Consider the following 19,300-nt stretch of genomic DNA (forward strand, 5'->3'; position numbering starts at 1 on the left):
GGGTGATTTCCAGTTGATTACAGTGAATATAATTAAATGCTATTGATTTATTTCAAGTGGAAAATCAATTACAAATTAATAAAATTAATGGCCTGTGGCGCAATTTTTGGCCATTTTTTACCCAGAAATCCCGGACTGTTTATTTTATTCACGTATTATTTTTATCTCAGTTGCATAAAAATGTAACGTTGTAATGAACTCACGGCTTATGTTACTTAATTTAATTCAATGTTTAATCGGTTTTTTATTATGTAAAACTCAAAATAGACACGATTTTAATTATGCTATCTAAAAGTTTTATAATTTCAACACCTAATTTAATTACCCTTAATCAGTTCGAATAAATTTGGTTCAGATTGATTTAAGCTCATTTCAGGAAGCGCATTACGAGTGGCGATTATTTGAAGAGTTTATTTTATCTAAATCATTGACTTGGCTGTCTATACGTTGGGATATATGTACGAGTATGTATGAATTGCAGCATGTCGTAACTATCGTCATAGTTTCCAAATCCTAGTCGACAGACGGAATTGTGAATTTAAGGTCGATCTATCCTCTCTAGCCCCCGAGGCCATTCTGTATCGAGTGCATGAACAAATGAATGCACGGTGGTGCCGTTGAAAGAACGTACAAGGGACAGCATTAATGCAAATGCAGGAACCCTGAGCCCGAAGTATGGAGTCCCTGCGGCCGTGACCTAGAATCCGCGGCGAGACTCTTAAACAGATATGAATGATATTTTGCGCCAGAATACCCAACACGAGTTAAAGCCGAAGATAATGTGGGCTGGGCGAAAATGGCGGTCGATTTTTAAGTCCTCAATGTTTAAAGGGAGAGAGGACGCTTGGAATAATTTTCTGTCCGCGGACAGAGTTTTGATTTTCCGATGAAAAAAAGGATCTCCCAATTAGGCAGTGTCCGTGTTAAAAGCCCTCCGGAGCGAGGAGGGGTATCTGGTTCGCCGGGAGAGGCGTGTGACCCCGCGGTGAATTTTGTAAGATTAGACTAATGTTGACGTCGGTCACCCGCTCGGCCACACACTCCGTCCCCCCCCCCGCCCCACTCGCCCGCCTTTCATGTTGCTGTTCGTGATCCATCATGGCAAGTGGTGGTTTTGAGGTAGGCCGTGTAATCCTTTCCGCTTAAATCCCACGGGAGGCTGAGCGTGCCTAGGTCAGTGATGGCGAGGCCTTTCGCAGATCGCGTGCCAAAACTGAAAAAATTTTCGGGCAAAGATATTCCGCACGCCGGTTAAATTAACGAATCTCGCTTAAATTGACGCAGATAAGAATTTATTGTTCAGGCTGTGACCCTCCCCTTGATGAAGGAAATGAGTTGAAATGGCGTCGTTAATGAAATTGTGTTTTGCGCTGACAAAGCTTTTTGCCGTAAGTTGATTTTTGTCGCTAATGGAATGCTCGTCAGTTTAAATGCGAGCAAAATATCGAAACTCGTTTTCCGAGGTCGTCTGCGACGACTAGAAAATAGCAGCTATCAGCCGGAAATTATCTCCACTTCCCCCGTAAAAGGTTATGCGAGATGCAGTTTTCAGGCCAGGTAAAATGAAAGGTGAAGTATCAGTATTTGGGGATTGTCATCTCTTACTAATATAGATAGACGCACGTAAAGTCAGCCTGTCAAATTTGAACTGTCTAAAGTTTAGGGGGCGTAGCGTAATCAATCACACGGAGCCCTAAGTATTGTGCGCGTTTGCACAAATTAATTTTCCGGATGAAGACTTCAGATAATTTTGCTTGCCTTAATTGTCTTGGAGTGAATGAAGCTTAAGTTATGTTCCCTTCCTTGGAGGCGCTAAGAGTTACCAGAGGCGAGCAATTTTTCGGTATTTGATTATGAACGTTGTTTTTCATACGAATGTCCAAAGAGACCGAAATATGAATTTCATTTAACTGCTTAGCTCGTTAAGTATTGATTCTCAAGTGAGGACGGCAGAGAGTTCATGCCGGCTATTAGAAACCTCTGTTTCAGGTCGGCCAGATGAATGAGCAAGGTGAGGGGGTGCAAATGCATAAAGTTTTAGAACTTGCCGGCTTAAACTCAAGGTTAATTTAGACAAATACCACTCCTTCTGTCGGAAATTATTCAATGAAAACAATTTATGGTAGGCATTTCTGTCTACCGGATGGTGTCTTTCGGAATTAGTTATCGATGAATGAATGGCGGCTTGATGTAATTTATGGGAGGAGATCCAAACGTAGAAGTTCAGGTTTCTGCTTGATATGGAACGCGGTTTTAACAGTTTTTAACTTTATGGAAAGTCTCGAGTAATACTTAACTTCAAAAATTCTTTTAATATAGCGTCTACGCATTATTTTTATTAAATTACTTTTTCTGTGTCAACAGATTTGTCATGACCCTGAATTGTAACTTTTAAAATATAGCTTGATGACGTGAAAACGACTTCCGATGGACGTCGTTGCAAACGTTATTAGAAGGAAAACTATTTCCCAAAAGGATAACCAGCATTTTTGCTTATATCCCCAAAAGTAAGAGGATATCTAAATTTGATAGGAAATTTGTGTGCATAGAAGTTTTCCGACTTGATAACGTATTCCATTCATAAGTTCAAACAGTCGCTTCGGTGTTATTATTATATTCCCAAAACTTTTCTCGGAATGACTGATAATAGGGGATGTTATTAAGTTTGTAAAAGGCTATTTCAAATTTTAGGATTGAAAAAATAATTTCAGGAGTAAATTTGACATTGCATGGCGAGGTGTTTATCTTGGCAAAGGTTTTTGATGTATTTAGAAACTTATAATGGTGCCTGATGGCCTTCTTGCTCCTCTCATTGCATGACTTATATTTTAACAGCTGAAAGTCGCTGAAATTGCTTTTGCAATGTCACTGGCACGTCATGAAAAAAGCATTTGCCATGACGGAAATTCGACACTGCTCCTCAAATCTGCCAGTCAGTATTGGTCGTCGATCATAGAATTAGTTTGACGAGGCTCTTCGGTCGAGTTCCCTGTAGACTAACCCGTTTTAGATATTTTTATTTTATGCTTCAGAATAACCCATAACATTTTTTTGTATTTTTTTCTTCGATATATGTCATTAGTATCGCCATGTGGCCGGAATTTTTCGGCGTAGTTCTCCTCATTCACTTTTTCCGCGACGTTTTTATTTATCAAAATATCTTGTGTTAATACACGTGTGTCTACCATAAAATATTCCATCTTCTTTTCATAGTTGTACTTAATTTCTTTCTTCTATAACCTTTCGTTATTTATTCCATCACTCTACTATGGCAGCTTTTCTCAGCCTCTGATTCTTCCTTTCTCCTCATGGTTTCTTCTATCCATATTACTGCTTTAGATGAAAAAACTCAGTATATTTTTTAGTGATATGTTTCCTTCTTGTTAATGTTTTTCTCATTATTTTTAGGCGATTTTTTCCGATTAAACACCTTTGCCTGGACTCTACGGCTGTATCTTGGTTCTTTATTTGCTTCCTATTCTTCCTTTCAACTAACAAGACTCTTCCATAAGGTTTGGATTCATTTATATATGTTGCCATCTACTTTTCTGCCGCGGTCCATAACCTATTTTATTTTCATTTATACAAAGGTCGACCTCACCAGCTTTTCAAAGTTGACAAGTCTCTCTTCAGATCCTTTTTTTTCTTTTGCTAGGCCGTAGCGATATCACTGAAAAAGTACAAGATGCTGGCGTATCCCCCAAGAATACGATCTCCTGTAACATGTCCTTTGCTTTATTTTATTGCTTTCCCGATGAAAATCTTGTTGCTGATGTCTGAAAAGTGGGCATCCTTGGCCTACTCCATTTTTCATGCTTGCTTCTTCTTTGCTGGGTCCAGATTTAATTACTGCCGCTCACCGTTAGATTCAACCAACCAGATGTACCCACTTTATATTACATGAACCAGTATTTATTTTTTTTTGTAGAACATATCTAGTCACTCGAACATGAAATAACGCTCTGCTCGAAAAGACGTATAAAAGGCTCGTGGATTATCATACCATTACCAGTTAGGTTTTATTCATACTCCTTTGGGAAGCCTTAAGGATGATCACACTGTTGTTTTGGTTTAGCTGGTGTATTTTCTTTTTTTCCTTCATAATACAATTGTATAAGACATTCAGCATTTCAAAGCCAAATATAATCGTTTACAAATCAATTTTGTTGATTTATTAATTGATGTCTCAAGGATAATATTATTACCCTTCATCCGTGTACAGTAAATGATACCTAAATGCGTTTTCAATCTTTTTATAATTAGTACTTGTAATTATATGATCTAATCAAATATGGTCAAAGATCTGAGTTTCATTTTATTTTGTATCTTAATAGTTTCTTAAAATTTGACACTTTTCAAAGTACCACGAATTTTCCGACGACATAAATGGGCTATCGATAATAGTTGTGGGAGTGTTTTCAATAACTGTTTGTAAATAAGAGGGGTTCTCCCCCTGCTTTGGAATAAATTATTTTATTGTAGATCGTGAATAGTTCAATATTTTGAAATGATAACTTGTTGTTGTTGTTAACGGTGCAGTATGAACAAGCCTGTCTTAGCACCTGAAAAGTCGAGGCTGTACTAAATATTGTGATAAATCACTTGTCGAAATTTTATCTTTACGCAGTCAAGAAAACATTCAGCAATGGCTTTTTATCATCAACTCTATTTTGCGATTAAACGGGAGTGTATAAGGTTAGGAGCAGATTTTGATTCGCGATGACTCCCTTCCGGGCATCCTGTTCATAATTTTACTTTCTATCTTTTTTCTGATGAACAATTTACTTGTGTGTCTATTATTTTTGATTTTATCCCATTCTTTTTAATATTTTTACCATTGTAAATACTTGAGAATTATGTATATATATACTATCTACATATATATATATAATATATACTATACACACACACGCACATAAGATATATATATATATATATATATATATATATATATATATATATATATATATATATATATCTTGGCGATATGAAAACACTCACACGAGCATCATAATATTTAAACGGCACAATATAACACAAAAAACTTTGATAACACTTAAAAGTGCACTCACATTGTAGATTGTTTGAGCTTAAGTAAGACTAGCTTGAAAAAGGTCTCGGAGAAGGCCGGAAGCTCAAACAATCTACAATGTGAGTGTCCTTTTGAGTGTTATCTATGTTAATTGTGTTCTACTGTGCCGTCCAAATATTATATATATATATATATATGTAGATATATATATGTATATATGTATATATATATATATATGTATATATATGTATATGTATATATATATATATATATATATATATATATATATATGTATATATGTATATATGTATATATATGTATATCGCAAAAGAAACAATAGGAACCTTAAATGGGAAAAGGACAAAGAAACACTGGTTCACGAATGAGGTTCTTAGAAAGATAGATAACAGAAAAAATGGAAGAGTATAAACACCGAGTTTGGTAGAACAAAGTAATAATAGTTAAATAATCAATTGAGATGGCCAATAAATAAAGCATAAGACGCATGGTGGAAGACTCAGTGCGAGGATATGGAAAGTTTACAATGGAACGGTGAAATTGGTGCGCTATACAGCAAGGATAAAACTCTATCGGGAAGGGAAGATCTGTGCTAACAGTTAGATAGATTCTGTCCTCGAACAGAGAAACCGGAAGCGTCGTAGAAATTGCGCAGTCAAACGAAAGTTGGTAAAATGCAGGGATGTTATCATATTGATATTCTATTGATATCATATTGATATCATATTGCCAACGGCCATACCACGCTGAATACACCGGTTCTCGTCCGATCACCGAAGTTAAGCAGCATCGGGCCCGGATAGTACTTGGATGGGTGACCGCCTGGGAACACCGGGTGCCGTTGGCTTTCATTTCTTGCCGACCCCGGTTGCGGCGGGGTAACGTCCTCGTCTGCCATTCCAAGGGTCGCGGGTTCGATTCCCGCCTGGGTGAGTTTCCCTCCATCTAGGGCTTGGGTGTTTGTAAATGTGTCCATTGTTATCGTTGTTAATAGTTCGATGTAAAGGCCAAAATATGCTGTTTTCGGACTTATACTGAATAAATAAATAAAATAAAATAAATAAATTGAATGTAATCGTAAGGTTTATGAATGATCATAAAGCAATTAAATTTTGATGAGGAAATAGGATATGTTGTATTGTTAAAAAATGTTGTTTCGTGATGGACGTATGCACGGTCTGTCGATTATAAACCATTTTTTTATGGTACGAATTGGAAAACAGCCAAAGAGGAGTAGGTTTTTTTCATTCATCAAAACAAATGGATTATGCCTGAGCGGTGGGGCATACGTAACATTATAAAATGTCTGTTCAGGGATGATATATGAAGTTAGGACACATCCCGCCGCATATAAGCGCCTGTTCCATGAAATTACACTTGAAATATATATTGGGCGTTTTTCACCGGTAGCGGAAACTATTATTTATTAAAATTCAACATTGTGCAATTTTTGTCTTTCTCTGTATCAGATTCAATTAAATGCATGTTGGATGTCATCTGTTTAACCTGCCATAAGTGTGCTTGATGTGTATGTTTTCTTCAAAAGATGCTCATTCTATGTCACTCTCGTTGGATGTGATAAGTTATGTCGGGAAAATGGGAAGAACTTCTAGGCACCCTAGAACTAAAAAGTCAGACTGCGTGTGTTATTTTCTGCTGGAAACAGGAAGACGTCGATATCGTAACTGAGTGCCTTAACGGCACTCAGATGATTTAATAATTGTTCCATATCTACTTTTGATGGAGAAACTTCACTTGGTTGTTGCGTTCCTCCCCAGTTCCGATTGTCATTGTTAAATGTCGTGGTAATGATTTCGACTGTTATGGAGCTAATTAAACTGAGGATGAAATTATCTGTGGCAATAGGGAAATAATATGATCGCCACACCTAGATTTTTTTGACACAGTGGTAAACTCACTCACTCATCTTTGATTATGTCTTCACATATTTATATTTCTTCGACTTTTTCTCGAAAATCTATGATTTGCTGTCAAAATTCTGACTGAAACCCTAAAGTAATTTTTTTTGGATCCATCACATAGGCCCTACCTATCTCTCTTCAAGGACTAGACTGCATTTTCCGAAAAACGAATTGTCGTCGTTTCTTTTATGAGGCTTAGTTTTGCTTTCCCGTTAACGTTCTTAATGGCCAATATGCTTTGGAAACTCCCAAGACATGCCCTTTCGGTTTTACACCTTTGTCAGTTATAGTTATAATAATGTATTCACCTACTGCCATATGATATCAATGCGGATTGAGTTGAAAATCACATGTACTCAGACCGAATAGTGCTATGGGGATCGAATTGAGGTGGGAAAATTTTTTCGCATGTTCTGTCATTTTTTTTTAGTTTGTTGACTGCTTTAAAGTAACGGAACTCCCTTTCGGTGTAATTTGAAAGTAATCAGTGACCTTGAGGAGGCCCGCAAATATCAAGAGGGATTCTGCGCCGCTGAGGTATTTTAGAATCTCCCTCGCCTGACAGTTTTTAACCATTGACCGCATGACTTAAGGTAAGAGGCAATAAGAACCACCAAAATAGACATCAAAGTAAATGGGGAAAAGTAATATTCCCCTTAGGCTAATAACATCTCAGCTATAGTGGGGAATCCAGTAGAGGGGCAGGAGTTATTGTACGCTGTGGACCAAATATTTAAGAGATATAGTGTGAACGTTAATTTAAAATAATGATAGTTGCGTAAAAGGCGTTTCCATGGAAATGCATCGTGTTCAGCTGCTAAATTCAGGATTTGTTTTTGCACTGGATGATGATCCAAATGCATTGTAACTGATAAATCGATGTGAAAAAATACCATTATTCATATGTTCTATTCCCACCAATTGGATCTTGCCACAACTACTTGTTTTAAAGCCCCCATTAAGGAAAAGAAAATGTATTTATTCATATATTTAACGACTTAATTGGGGCGAGATTGAAACTCCATAGTTCCTTCTCCCACCTAACCCTTGTACCCTACCCCTGAAAATCATAGCAAGCGAAATATATAAGAAGCAGGTAGATCTTTATACAATAGAAATTAGACCGATAGACATCGTTCGCAAACATCGGAAGTACCATCACGTAGGATGGGAGGATATGGCGAATATCAAGCGGAAATTCACTCTGACTTTGAAGACGCTTGTTGAAAAGAGCCAACTGATGTGATAATGTAAGAGAAGCTGAGAAACAAGAAAGCAATACATGAAAGAATACGTGTGGAATATGCTATTCAATGGATAGGAGGCATTACTATTTGAAAAAGCAGACCACAGAATAATAGAAGCCTTAGAAACCTGGCGCTGGAGCGGATGCTGGAAATCAAAGGGATAGAAAAAGGAGAAATATGTAGGAGAGAATGCCAATGAGAAACATGATAAGGAAAAAAGCGTTATTAAGTAATTGTCGTCATGAGATCTCGTTTTTGAATGGAATGAGGGATAAACTGGAGCGAAGAGTCATTGAATTCTATGGGGAAAGAATAGGTATGCGTCGGCTTGCTGATGACATGAAGAGGGAATAGGAGTTAGACGAAATAGAAAATTCCGTGGTGCTAGGATATAATAAGAGAACCAGGGTAGACAAAACTAAGGGTATCGTCTTCAGCAGGCGTGGCTTAAGGCTAGGTTAACTCTGCTCGATGGGGATTTGGAAGTGTGGAAGTATTTATCTATTTGGAATGCAAAATTACATCCGATGGTCGTAGTGAAAAAGATCTGGTGAGTAGGATCTACCAAGCAAGGACAGCTTTCAGTAAGGAAGGGAAACTTTTCACATAAAAGAACATAAAGTAAAGAAAGCAACCGTTGAAGATCTACGTGTGGAGAGTACTGCTTTATGGAAGCGAAACTTGAGCGCTTGGAGTCGCGGAAAGAAAATAAAGAGTTGAGGCCTTTGAATTATGGGTCTTTCGGAGAATGCTGTAGATGCCATGTCAGGCAGAGGGACTGTTCAATGAAGAGGTTTTGAGGAGGATTGGAGAAGAACCATGCATGTTAAATCAGGTAAGGAAGAGGAAAATAATTGGATTGGGCACATTTCCGAGCAGGAAAGCTTTCTTGAGATTATTCATGCAAATATGAAAGGAAGAATCGGATAGAAGGACCCCGTCTCGAATAAGTTTGGTAATTTTAGGAGGAACCTGCCGACAATACGTGGATTTGAAGGGGTTGGCGCAGAGTGGAGAACGATTGAGATATGGTGCATGCTAACCTTCGGGTTGTTAACCTAAGCAGAAGAGACAGAAGAAAGAAAGAATTGGATTGGGAAGACCTTGTGACAGAATGCATTTGGTAGGAGCATAATTTAAGGAAAGGCACCGAAAAGAAGACCCAAGGGACATAATACTTAGGCCAAGCGAAGTAAGGATGTTTGACAGAGAATCAGTAGGAAAGTGTGGAGAGTTTAGGATTGAAATACTGAAGAGGTGATGACGACGACGAAGTCACCGCATAGCACGTCAGTTCAACGCATGTTTCCATTGATATTTGATTCACAAACATTCCTATTATTCTCCTCTTTTTACGTTCTCCTTGCAGTAGTATGGAATTTAATGGTCATATCAAGGAAGTTTTCGTTTTCTCGTTAATCAGCCCAATTTCCTTATAACGTAAAATTAAAGTAACTGCCTCATTCAATTCATTATTACTTAACGTCTTCATCTTTCATGTCTCTACCACACGCCCTGATATACCGTTATATTCACTGTTAAAGCGTTATTTCATTTTTGGTTTGAAACATTTTCTGTTTGAATAAAATGTGAAACCTTCTTAGGAACTCCGCATTGATCGTCCGAACAGATGCTTTTCTCGGAATAGCTAGTCATCATCCTGTTAACTAATTATATTGGTTATATGCTATGTATTGATTTACCTCATTCTGTAGGGAGTTGAGGAAAACATATTTGCTTATAGTTTTTTCCGCTTTGGAAAGAAATCTCCAGGAACGATCTGGCCTTATTCTCTGACGTTTTTGGTATGATGCGAATGTAGATGATGCCGGTAAAACCGTAGCGTAGGCGTAAAATCAATGAATGGGCCAAGCTTTTCCCAGTACTGAAGTGTGAGTCAGGAAATTATTTCCATGTAAGGGGATCCCATAACCATAAATCCAGTCCGTACTCTTTCCCTTTATGCATACGCATTGCCGTATTAGGTAGGGTTCGTGGCCAGTGTGACGCGCTGTTTAGCAAAAAGACCATCGGTTCGGATCCTACCTCCGACATTTTCGTTTTGGTTTGTTTCGATGAATTCTGTACCACTGCTTTTGGTTAATGGCGTAGGCTCAGAAGGGAAAGATTTTGTTTTTGCGTTTTCTGAACTCAATTGGTTTTCTTTTCTCTCGTAAATTCCGATGTTTTCATTTATGTGTGATTTTCTAGTTCTCAGCATTCATATAGTTCCTTTGTAAAGGGACATCAGTTATTAACCGTGGGTTCGCTTCAGCTAGATTGAATTATTTAACTTGAAAATGAATGGCGGAGAATAGATAGAATAGAGCTATGGGGGCTATTAAATTTCGGTACTTGGAAAGGATATGTTTTTCGATTAGACCGCAGTTGATTTTTTTTTACTCCTGTCATCCGGTTTGTTTGAAATGGTGGAAATTAATTTATGCATTAACTCGTCATCTGCTATTGGTACCTTAGCATTAACTGGTCTAATGTGGTACAAATATTCTGCCTCGCTGATAAACCACAAACACATTCTTTGTTATTCAATTTACCTGAATGCGGAAACCTGGAATGGCTACTACGAATACAAACAATAGGCATTACACTCTATAGAAGTGGAATACAAACAATTCGTTTCGAAGTATATTCCAAAATTTCATGAATAATCTGCCCTTATATTTTTTACTTTTTAATTGCTAATCTTGTTTCTCTGTATTTATTAGGGTGAAGCACTAATTTGTTCCCTGTTATGTTTTTAAATGTAACGCTTGAAGAAATATTATACTTATGCATTTGTATTTTCGTGAAAACGTTTTTTGTTACCGATTGTCTTTCTGTTCTTTGACTTTTAGCGTTAGTGTTTTGTAACATTCGATAAAATGGTGAACAATTGCGCACACGCAGAGCAATTTAAAAATCTCTTTAATCTGAAAAATGACCATTTAAAAAGTGTGAAATCAAAATTCTTCTGCAGATTTTAAAACTGGTGGTTGATTTATCTTGGATATTTTGCACCTTAGGATGGCATACGAATTATCTCGCGTAAAGGTAGAAGAAAACTGTTTGCACTCTCGGCATTCGAAACCATGGGCTAAAAGGTTTTCGCACGGTTAACATTGAGCAAAGCTTTTCGTTGTGCTTCGCGTTTTAAACTAAGAAAGTTATATCAGGTTCAATAGCCGCAGGAATAGCGGAATGTTTAAATGGGGTCAAGAGTTTATTGCGATTTGAACTTACTGTGTCGCGATTCTTAAGAAAATCTCCGGGAGCATCCTGTTGTGTTGTTTTGTAAGTAGAGCAGCGGCGTCTAAGAGTAGTATTGTTCTTTCTGCGACTACGCCGTGTTAATTAAAACCTAAAACGCCCTGAACGGAGATCTGCCCTGGTGGGATCCTTGGCGGAATGGAAGATCCTGATAGCCCGAAGGCTCGTTCGGTGGGTCCAGGTTATTAAGCATTGTGTGCGCGAGCATGGTGTGTGGGGTGATTCGGACCGTTGCTCTGAGGACCCGAGTGGGTCCCTGTGGGGGACTATAATGGCGGTAAGCACTAGTTCCGAGGGAGTTACGTTGTCGTCGCTCCGTGTTCGCATTAGACTGCTCTCTCTCGTGCCTTCATGCCCGACGCCGAAGAACACTGAGGGCGTGCCCCAGACATTGGTACAAAGCAGTGTACCATATAGCTGGTATGGTACGTCGTGTCATACAATATTCAATTTCAACCAGGTTGGATGGTCTGTGTTGCACCATTCATGTATTTTTAGTAACCCTAACTTTGTGCTCTCAATGTGTCTGTTGTTTTTCTGGTATTTGATTTGTGTAGGGTATTAAAATTGGAAAAATTTCCGAGGGTATTAATATTAAGTACTTGTCTTACATTATTTTTATCGGTGAATTCCTTGGAAAACCAAAGCAATTACACTTTTCCTACCAACTGTAGTACTAGTTGAAAGTATATGTGTATAGGTACTTTAATGGCTTAAAAATGCAGTTCATCCATTAAATTCACCCTTCTCTGTGTAAGCACCGGAAAATCGATGGTAATTATTTTATTGTCAGATGGCATCTTGCATGATGATTTATCAACATTATATCAGAATTAAGAGGAAATAATTACCTTTAGCCCTGGATACACCGTTTCATTAACTCCGAAGACCTGGAAATATTTAGAATCAGGAATGCTTGTTTGCTCGCGAGAACTATTAATTTCGGCGGATGTTAAATTAACATTTCTATCGAAGTTTTAGGAATTTGGCAGCCTTACCATTTTATAAGTTCGCCACTTGGCTTACTAATAAATTTTGTTGTTTTAAGATAAACACGATGTTCGCACCACGCATCGAACCCGAAAACGCCAGCGGTTTCCAACATTCAGCATGTGTGTAAAAGCAAAAATAAATTATTGAAAAATGGAATGATCCTGATAGCCGTACTGTGTGGAACATTCTTCAAGGATAGCGTTTCCATTTGCTTATTTACGACTATTAATACGAGATTTATTTTATGTTGTCGCCAATGTTGAGTTTCGCACCTTATAGAACAACTATTGGCTCGTGGATGAAAGTTAAAGGTGGGTTAAGTTCATGTCCGTCAGTTATTTTTTGGTTTTCCTGAAGACTAAAATAATTACATTGCTTAATAAATCTCGTGCGAATATAGTTGTGTGGTCGTGTCCAAGATATCGAGGCTATTTGTAGACAGCTTCTTAGGAGCAATCATAATCCTTTCCTAAGGTGCGTATTGTTTTCGTTCTGGAGAGAAATCAATATTCCACCATCAACTACTCGACTCTCATAATTTATCCTTGATTTTCCTTTATTGTTCGGCTATATGGCTCCTTTTGTGCTATTCAATTTATAATAAACTTAACTAATATCCGTGAGGTATAACCAAGAGTATGCTTAATTAATAATATTCTGTCGTCAGTGTCTTTCATGGTCTTAGTATTTTTCTGCTCGTAGAAGGACTTCATTGTCCTCTCGGCGTATCTTTTATATGTTCATGATTCTTTTGCGCCTCATATCATAGTTCTGAATTTTTTTCCATGTAGCAATCATTGCCGATACTCCACTTCCATCAAAGAGTATAATTTATGGATTGGTTTCTTTGAACCGTTTACCTATGCCTAGTCTGATGGTATTTACCGTCGGTAATTGCTTCTCCTGACATTCACTCCACCTGAGTCTTGGATATCTGCTCACCTGCCTCTCTCAATCTACGTATGACTCCCTCCAGTTATGGTGAATATCCTTTCCATGCCTGTATTCAAAATGCTCTGAAAAGTACTACATGTACTCAAATTATCTTTTGCCTAATTTATTTGACTTTCGTCTTTCCTGTGGTTACAGGTATTTACTCAGTTTTGCATTTATTTATTTAGAGGCTTTGCAGGAAAAGAAATTTTTGAAGTGAAAACTAACAGACTCAAAATCCCTATCGTGTTCATGTCGAGTCAATATGATCATAAGGACCGTGAAAGTTATGGGCGACGGATAGCTACGAATCCTCTGCCTTAAAATTTAATTGCATAACCCACGTGCTGCATTGAACGGGAATACATTCATCGCACGTATTATATATTTATGCCAGACACCAGCATAATGTAAAAGGAAGAGATTTTTTGGTACGAAGATTATCACGAAATGGCAAAATTACCGCGTCTTCTCGAGGAGCGTTTCGTTAAGAGCCCCTTAGGGAGCTGGTGCAACAGGGAAATCGATGGAGATGGTCTAAAGTAAGGTGGTAGTAAATTTGTCGAATTTCTCCCTCCTCTTCTTTTCGGCAAAATCTCATTTTCTTTCCCTTTTCAGTCTTCGTTGTGATATTCCAATCTGTCAGCCTTATAACGTTTAGTGAATTTATTACGCAGCAGTTAATTGGTTGCCATAAATCATTTTGCTGGGAAATGTGAGTGGTAACGATAATTGCGTTATGAAATTTCCACCTTGCCGCAAAAGCAAATTTTGAATTAATCCTGATGCCTTTCTAATCATTCTTAGTTGGTTATCGCAAGGCTTGGCTAATTCATTGGTAAAAAAGTATTTTTGGTGAAAGCAAGAGAAATAGTTTATGAACTGATTTTTCCTATTTCCCCAGACAGAAATTTCGGAAAAAATCTGGTGTAGCTCGTCAGGAGAGATTTATAATGTTTGTAGGGTAAAATGTTACGTTATGTATCAATAATATGTTTGAACAAAACGCCATTTTTAACTGCCTAGAAAATAGTAGTTAAGGTTATTTAACAATTCGATTGCACCTTCTATAACAGGGACATCCATAGGATAAACATTGGTTCATTTTCGTAAAAAGCCTTATTTCATGTTTAAGTTGAGTTCGGTAAAGTCGCTTTCCCTTCCTCTGTGTGTGTGTGTGTGGGCGGGACATGTGTAAATGTTCCATTTACTATTTGAGTTTCAGAAGAGCTTTTTAAGCAGCATTTTTGACATTCGCAAAAAGGGAAGTTTTTGTTCATTACTTAAGAAACTACTCCTCGAACAATTTTACCTACATGAGGAAAGTTTCTCCGTTTATTTAGCATAATGCGCTCGTATTCGTAGTTCTCGTGTCCTTTGGATAGCGAAAAAATGATTACCAAGGGAATCGTAAAGTTGATTTCTTTTCGTCAGGACTCGTCACATTGCCCAGCAGTCGGAAAAAGGGTGTGTTTTTGGAGGCTTTGTCTGTCCACTTTTCTTTCTAGACTCCTTCCAAAATGACGTGCGGGATCGTCTGTCATAGCATTAAATATCGCTTAGCCAAACCTGAACTTTGCCAAATGCGTGGTTCAACCTTTTTTCCAGATTAGTTTGGTCACATTAAAACCCCGTGCGTATTTTAATAATTCCTAATTAAAACCTTACAGTAATAGATTCGTTTTAGTTGCACTTCCATCAGCTTACAATTACCTTGATTTCATTGATGTTATCAATGAAGGCCAGTTAATTATCTCTTGAATTCAAAGGTTCAAATCACATCAAACTGTTGATTACACAAGTACCTCTGGCGTATGACGAGTCAGGTACTATTATCGCCTTTGTAGTCGTGTCTCCCTTTGTGCATTGATGGAGGAAATTTCGTCCTAGTTAGCCTACTAAAATTGTGCAAGGGAAATACCCATTTAGCCGCATCAGAATACCACTGTGGACAAAAATGGTAATGTGTAGTATAAGATTAATAATTAACCTCAGTTAGGCCGATGTTTTAATTGTATTGTAACGAAAACTTAACATGAAATCTTAAACTTTTTTATGCTTGACATTAATATCCCACCTCAATTTCCAGCTCCTGGAAGCCAGTATTGTATCAATTCTTCAATGGGTTGGCCTATTTAAAAAAACATGTCCCAAAATTTGTAGACTTTTATTCGATTTTTAAATTTTTCAAAAAATTTCAAATATCATTAATTCTGTTTAAGCATAGGAGTAAATAACTGGTTTAGAACTTGAAAAGGGATTAAATATCTTCTTATTAAAAATTAATTGAATGAATTTCAAAGAAATTTATTCCTGATCATGGAGCATAATGAAGAACAATTTAGGCCCAAATTAAGACGGGTTGATCGTGTAATGGCACAAAAACAAACTATTTTCCCTCACCAGTTAATCTGTATTTGGTTGCAAAACATAATATTTCCTTTGTAATTTGCATCCATAATGTAATTATTGTGCGGAGCGAGGAAGGTTATGTTAACGCTCCCTCGGTGTCGTGTGGATGCTTTTGTGTGTTGAACGCAGTGCATATCTTGTGTCTAAGTCCTAACTCTACGTTCCCCCCTCTCATTCCACGTTCTTACGACTCGTCCGAAGGAAATGCCTCCCACACCTCAAGGCAGTAATGAACCACGGGAGTGGCTCTGTCGAGAACCGCTCCGGCAGAGCACTCATTGCGTTGATGCAGTTAGCCCAAATGGTTCCCCAGTCGGCACCCGGTTACACCGTCGAGCTCGCACACCGCCCCTTCTATCCTCCGCACCGTTGTCTCGCCCTCCAACCTCTCCCTGAGATGAGCTCGTTTCTCAAAACTTCCGCACTCCTCCCCCGTTCATTTCCTTTCATCCAATTCCTCCTCCTCCCTTCCCTCAATACATTTCCTTCTCTCTCTTTCTGTGTAAACGCTCCTCCCTCCTCACTTCCAATGGGGGTCGCCAACCTCCTCCTATTCACCCCTCAGCCCGCGCCTCCTCCACTCCCCACCTCCCCCGCCGCCCCGTGCCGTTGCACAAACTGCGGACGCGAAGATGCTCCCCAAATGTTTATGGCTCCGATGCACATAACGCGGAAAACTTCAAGAGCTGGGCTTTCTGGGGGAGGAAGTGTGGAAACGGGAAGGGGGTAATTGTCGGTGGGCGGAGAGAGAGAGGAGGAGGAAGGTGGTGGCGGATAGGTGGGAGGATGGAGGGTGATGGCGGTATGTGTGTGTGTGGGGTCGCCGATGATATCAAGGGGGAGCATCCGCCGCTCTGGGGGAGCGAGGTGGATGCTCACACGGAAAGTTTAAGTGGGGGTGTGCATAGTAGGTCGGCGTGCCGGGTAGGTGGTGATGTGCAGGGAGAATTGGTGTGTGTGTGCGCGCGCGCGATGAGTTGGTCGAGGTGGTGTGTGTATTACCGAGAGAATGGAGTGAATGTGGAGTGGTGGCGTGAGGCGCCAGGGCCCGGCGTGAGGGATGCGGCGTGTTTAGGGGAAGAGGCGAGGGTGGAAAAAGAAAGGAGGGAGTGTATGGGGTAGGCTTAGTTGCTTAGGTGTAAGGCACGAGGGTGGTGCGACTATTGTAAGGAGGGGCGGAGAGGGGCGAGGAAAGAGTGTTGTGGGGTGGGGGAAATAATGGATGGCAGCGTACGTGTATGTGGGGGGATGGGAGCCTTACCGTGTAAGAGGAGGGTATGCGGTTAATTGGTTTTTGGCCCGCACGATGAAATATTCGCGAAGTTATTGAGTGAACGTCAATTTTTGGTTCCCGCGTCGCGCGCGTGTGAGTGCGTCACGCCTCGCGTGGAGCCTCTCTAAAACTATTTTGAGTAATGAAATTCTGTTACGACGCTGCCTGCATTCCCCTCATTCCCGCCCACCCCCTCCCACCTTCCTCGACACCCCATGAAATTTCGCGAGTGTCATTAATTTCCGGCGTACTCTTTGATGAACTTCCTAGCCGGGTTTTATTATTTTGGCAATTAATTTCGCCCGGAAGCTTGGTATAAAAAAGATGGGATTTGATTTATCGGCGTGCGCGGCTGGCAAAAGACGCGGAGCGGGCCGGGTGCCGTGCCGGGGAAAATGCGACCGGTAACGCGTCGGATAAAATCGCGCTTGTTCATTTGGAGCACTCGTCCGTGTATCGATAAGGGGAGTCACGCGGTATGTCATTTCTACCCCAAAGGGTTGCCTTCGTGTAATTTCAGCTCACTTCGACCGCACGTCCAACGCTGCATTCGAACCGAGGCTGAATTTGTGGCGATCACGTAATTTCATTTGGATGTGACAGCCCATTCGTATGGCTCCGAGGGAGGGGGGGAATATGGCACTATTTTTTGTTCCCTTCTGTAGCTCCTCTATCTATCGCCAGTATCGGCGATGGACTGTTCATGTGTGCTTTTACAGATACAAGACGAGGCAACGGAGCGCTTTGAAATTGCAGAGGGGATTTCTTTATTCTGCTCCCAAGTAATTTTCATCACGTAGATCCCAGTTCTATGGTCGCCGCTCCTCCCCTCATGTTTTTCTCTCTTATCTCAATGCTTTATCCTGTCGATCCTTTTCGTTCCTGCACTCCTTCTTTTTCCCATTAATCTCCCATTCCACCGCAGGGGTGTTGCAAATGTTTGTATTGACATCCGCGCTGCGGCCTCGGCTCCGATTACCCACGGAGGCTTTTAACGTACGACTCAGGTCCACGCCCTTACGTGAGTTTACTGAGAAGGCAAGCCAGCGGTTAGATAGACCACTCCAGTTTTGTCTGAAGTGTTCTCGGACCATGTAGCTCTGTTAGTATTCCATTAAGTGCCAACCGATTCCGTCTCCGAGTGTGTCAATTCCCTGTCGGCATTTGTTTAAAGAGAGATGAGTAGGAGTAAAAATAACTGCGCTATGAAAATTCTGTGACGGGTATTCTGTGTTATTTGTCTCGGCAGTGAACACAATAATGCATTGCCAAAATAATATTTGGTATAAAATGCTTCTCGACACGATACATTTTACATAAGATTGTTGCTACTCTGAAAGGTGTAACCAGGGTAGCGGCAAGCCTCATGTTCATTGGAAAGGTATATAATGAAAAGGTATTTACGTAAATATTAATCCTGTAGTTTCGAAGAAACCTGTTGGAAAAATTTTGTTTTGTTGGGAGTTATATCATTTGTATTGTAATTAGACGATTGATTGATAACGTAACTCCCCTCTTCCTTACAATACCTATTCTTTACACCTTGATTCTCTGGCGTCTCTTCTTTCTCAGTCTTCCTTATTGGCTCTAATAACGGCTCCATGGTCTTCCTCATGGGATCTTGCTTTTCTTCCAACATTCTATATTTTCACCTTCACCGTCCCGCGTTCCTTCTTGTTTCTCATTTTCCAATAGCTCCTCCGTTTCTCGAACACCTATATTCATCCCTGGTCGGCTTTCCCAATAGCTGGTTTTCCAATATAAGGATCATTTCTAATCCATTGAGTGCCACACATCAGTAGGCATTGAGCTATAGAAAAATGAAGAGTATTATGGAAAATCTTAAATATTAGAGAATTATAATCCAATTTAATCCTAATAGACTCCACAATTTCATGAATGCTAGTCGATCATGTACTTTTCAAATCGCAGCAGGACGTGAAGTGATAAGTAATTATATTCGTATAATATCTGCAGTGTGGCGTTCTGTAATGATACTTTTCACATAATTACGATATCTTTGAATAGGCTAATTTCATTATAATTGCCTCTCTCCACTGAAATTTCGATCGGGAAAATTTGAAATTATGTCCGGGAGAACTTGGAAAGAAAGGGAAATGTATTTTTAAATCCTATCCGATAGTCATCCATTCGCACCATCCTATTTACCTCCTCTCCGCTTTGGTGATCTAGCCAGATGCGT

The 19,300-nt window shown here is 39.4% G+C and overlaps 1 protein-coding gene and 1 non-coding gene across 7 annotated transcripts in view; both read left to right on the forward strand.

The window, feature by feature from the left end:
- The window catches only part of LOC139693430 (uncharacterized protein CG43867), a 364,846-nt gene that overhangs the window by 201,793 nt on the left and 143,753 nt on the right, over nt 1–19,300 (forward strand). The window lies entirely within an intron of this gene.
- Nucleotides 5,779–5,897, forward strand: LOC139693431 (5S ribosomal RNA). Its single transcript, XR_011702047.1, has one exon. It is a non-coding gene; the product is annotated as a 5S ribosomal RNA (ribosomal RNA).

Source organism: Hetaerina americana, unplaced genomic scaffold (assembly GCF_022747635.1).
Source record: "Hetaerina americana unplaced genomic scaffold, ioHetAmer1.1.p SCAF_49, whole genome shotgun sequence".
Taxonomy (NCBI): domain Eukaryota; kingdom Metazoa; phylum Arthropoda; class Insecta; order Odonata; family Calopterygidae; genus Hetaerina; species Hetaerina americana.